The sequence below is a fragment of the Mus caroli genome, unplaced genomic scaffold (genome assembly GCF_978045245.1).
Source record: "Mus caroli unplaced genomic scaffold, Mus_caroli_1 scaffold_18, whole genome shotgun sequence".
Classification (NCBI taxonomy): Eukaryota; Metazoa; Chordata; class Mammalia; order Rodentia; family Muridae; genus Mus; species Mus caroli.
In genome coordinates, this window is record NW_028227273.1 from 29,824,542 (window position 1) to 29,828,829 (window position 4,288).

Below are 4,288 nucleotides of genomic sequence, written 5' to 3' on the forward strand. Positions count from 1 at the left end.
ACTAGAAGCCTAAGGTGCATCAGTGGTGCACATACCTACATGGCAAACAACTGCTCTCCCATTGGACTTAAAACCCATGAACCCTGCCTGGTACTGGAAACCCAGTCAACTACCCAGGTCTAGTGGAGTCATAGATCTTGGAGGAGAGCCTACAGCTATAACCTTATTAAACCAACACGATTCCTAACCACATTCTGAGGATTTGTCATTATACCCACATGTAAGGGTCGCCCTTACCTCTCTCATGAAGGAAACTTCTCTTTGCAACAGAGAGAGACCATTATAGAGAATCACAACCAATACAAGTACAGGGTTGTGGAGCCCAGTTTCAGTGGTTACATCTACCAAACAATTCCCACACCTAAGGCTTAGAAAACAATGCAGAAGTGGAAGCAGAATGCTTGTAAGAGCCAGAAAAATTAGAGATTGTGTTTCCTAGGAATGCTAGAAGCTACAGCCACAAAGTCACCTGCATGAGTACCTAAACATGAACCAAACAAGCTGCACCAATAAAGCCTCGCCCGCATGAAGGGCAACCACAGTAGACATGTCAAAGTGGGTGGGACAACTCACAAGGTCTCTGCTGTACACAAAGAACTACAGGCAGCTAAGAAATACTGAGAGTGGGAGAAATAGCCTTCCCCAGGGAAGAGCACACTACTAGTCAGTTATCCAATACCAAACAGTCAGTCTTTAAAACATACATACAAGTAACATTATACAAAATGAGTAGGTTAGGTTTAGCATGTGTGTGTGTGTGTGTGTGTGTAGGGCAAAGCAAAGAATGGCAGAGAAAGCAGACCTGATGTCACAGAGGTGAGTGTGAAGCTCGGGTAGTAGGCCACTATGTTACCCACTTGAGGATCAGTCTAGTAAACTGACATTTGCAGATTATCACAGATGGCATTTCTAATGTTGCCAGGACATGGGGTAAAGGGAAGGCATGACTCTACCCTGTAAACTCTTGTAGACAGGAAAATAGCCAGTGCCTTCCCTCTGAATTCTTTGACATCTGATTTTCAGTTCAACTGCAATCTCTATGATGGTTCCTTCTCCAGAGTTCGCGCATCCTTTGGCATCCTGTGGTGTGCAGGAGGTTGCTTCTGCAATTCCCAGGAGTCCCTCCTCCTTCCTCGGAGACATCAGCAGCACTTCTTAAAACAACTGAGGGCTTTACAAAAGGCATGGAAAACCAGGCTTCACATGCTATTTTGCTTCAGGATCTACAAAAAAACCCACCTTGAAGCATGAAAATATTAAGGGGTTATTTACTTGCTTGGAAAAAAAACATGAGAAAAGTAAAAAGAAAAATTAATATTTTAATATGCTTGCTTGCCACACAAATACAATGCTTATGGGTGTAGAATTAATGAGACTTGTATAAATGCAAGTGAAAATGGTACTGCATACCAAAATTAAATACTATATTCTATCTTATACCTACTGGGACCTGTTCATCTCCCAGGTATTTAGACAAGACATTATACTGTCTAGATCATTCTCCATACTATGATGGAATAGAAAAGGTAAACATGTCCTTCATGGCTTAAGTTCAGCTGATATTTACCTACAAAATTGCAAGTCTTTTTGACAATGAAAAGCTGTTTTCTTTTGCTTTATCATCATCAGACTTTTCAAAATGCCTAAACCACTAATTTCTCCAGGCTTGCATTGCTATTGGGCTCCATGAAAAACCACTCCCAACTTTTGGCTTATTTTTCTCAATGCAGAGAAAAGGCTGTCAGACATTTTCCTTAATTCCAGTCCTAGCGTCAAGGTCCTTGGAGGTAAAACAGACACACAGCTTGATTTACATGTTAAGTGTGACTTGTCTGCGTGATTTGTGTTTGTGAGACCCTGAATGCACTGTGGAGTCCGGGCCAGTGCTCAAGTGTTGTGTGCAGGGGCTCTATTTAGGGAAGGCCTTGGGAAATGAGGCTTCTGCTCCTTCAAACAGTCCTAGGGACACCTATTACTGGCAGGTGTGCGAACTATGTGCAGCAACCTGAACACAAAGAAAGCATTTTCTAAGTGACTTCCTACGTCTGTGCATCGCTGACACACTGCCTCTGTTTCATTGGATTTTTAAAGCAACTCCATTTGGGGTCTGGTCTCTGCCTGTGGATGGATTTTAGTGACTATTATACCCCAGGAATAACTGGGCATGATGACAACAAAAGACTCCATCACAGGGCTGGGAGATGGAACCACACGTCGTTATCAGAAACAAAACAGAAATCTGGGAGCTCGGTTACTTTTAGCACCTCGCAAAGGTGAGGTAGCAGTTCAAAGCTATTTCCTAGTTAGATTTTACATTTGAACCGCAACCCCCGACCCCAGAATTATGACAGCTAGTCTGTCTGTAGGATCCACCTCTGCATATTCTGTACTATTGTTATACAATGATTTCAAGTTACTCAGCTAGAACCCTCCCTATACCCTATAATGAATGCTCATTAAAAACAGATAGATACAACAAAAGAATTTTCTTTCAATTTATGCTACTGTAGCAGAGAATGCAACCATTAAAAACACCAGATTTGTACCTCAGTGTTTGTATGTAGTTGAAAAGAGAATTAAGGGAACTCTGTGTCATTTCTGTAATTATGGGCACAAAGGAATCTTATTCCTGTTTAATTGTTGTTGCTGCTGCTTTGCTTCTTTAGTTTTTAATAATAGGCATATGTATGACTACTCTTGCCGTATCCTTTACCCCCAATATAAGAGCAGTCCTTTTTGTAATAAGGTTGCTTCCTTCTACCAATCCTCAATAGCACCCTAGAAAAAGAGTAAATTAAAGCCCGTGCCCATGAATCACTAAGATTTTTCCAACCTCTCTGAGCCAGAGAGATTTATGGGATGAAAGTGGGAGCTTTTTGCAACCTGCCTTACAATGCGCATCGTCTGCACGGCAAGATATGTCTTCCTCTCCTTCTTCTGTGTTATCTAGCCTCCAAAGGTCACCAAAGCTAAATCCAAATAGAATGACACCCAGTGGCATCTCTATTGCCAAGAGACTACTAGCCAAGCATAATGTAACACATTCATTAATGCAGAGCCGCGTTTCCCTGAGCGTTTATTACGCTCCTGAGCATAGGCTCAGATCAGCATATGTTTGCTCTAAAGAAAGAGCTATCCTGAATAGAAATAAGAACGGAGGTTCTAATCATGATCCTCATTATAAAAAGTTGAGGTTGGCCTTGGTATGTTTTTTGTTAACTAAGGCAAGAAATTTCAGGATAATTCCCAATAGATGGCTTTCCTTTTGTTGTAGCAACTAACCCATAGGTATATATATGTATGTATATATTCCTGTGAGGAGCAAATATTATGCTGTGTAAAACTTTACATTGAATTCCAAATTGAGCTGTTGGTCTAGGAGCGCATTAACCTGTAGAGGTTCAGAAATCTCCATCCCAGCAGACTAGGAATAGCTTAGGACTTGTTGGACTCCGTTTGAAAAGCAAGAGCCAAAAGAGAGGTTACCCTCCCCACCCCCTTGCTGTCTGTCATCCTCCTTGTTTTGCAGCCATCTCTTTCTTACTCTCGGTGCAATCAAATCTCTGTGGAGAGACTGAGTCTAATCAGTCCAGTTCTTATGACTGAACTGCACACACCTCCATACAGTATGTTATTTAAAATCAACCTTGGCACCATGCAAATAGAAGGCCTTCTGCCTTACCCCATAAGAACACAGGCCAATTATAATTTAAGATCATCATTTCTCCCCCAGTGGGGCCTCTAAGAATAAAACACAAAGATTTCTCTGCTGCGTGGCTCCAACGCCTAGCTAATTTAATGGCACTGAAAAGCTCTGCTGGTTTGCACAGCCCAGATAACACATTAAAGTGTAGCTCAGGGTGAGAAATAACGTGGCATCAAAGCTTCTTGGGAAAAACACATTCATTAGACATGAAAACAAGAGACAAGTTCAAGTCTGTCCTCTGAAGGAGTGTGAAAGTGTCAAGATTCCGAGGTCACAGTAAATCTCAGAAAACCAACAAAGGCCTTCTGTCTTTGACGAAGCTGCTTCGCGGCAAGATGGCACACACTTAAAGAGTTATGTCACATTTAACCCAGATTGCAGGTTACAGTCTCGACCAAATGTTCACACTTGGGTTCCAACCCATCGATTCCCTGGAGGAGAAATGAAGATGGTGTTATCTGCTAATGATGCAACCCTCGATCCTCTCAAGGAGGAAATGGCCGATGTAACAAAGCGTCCTCTAAGGAGGAAACAGCCCCTGGAGGCTTGGGCACACAGAGATGAATGGCTTTGCTGTTTTCT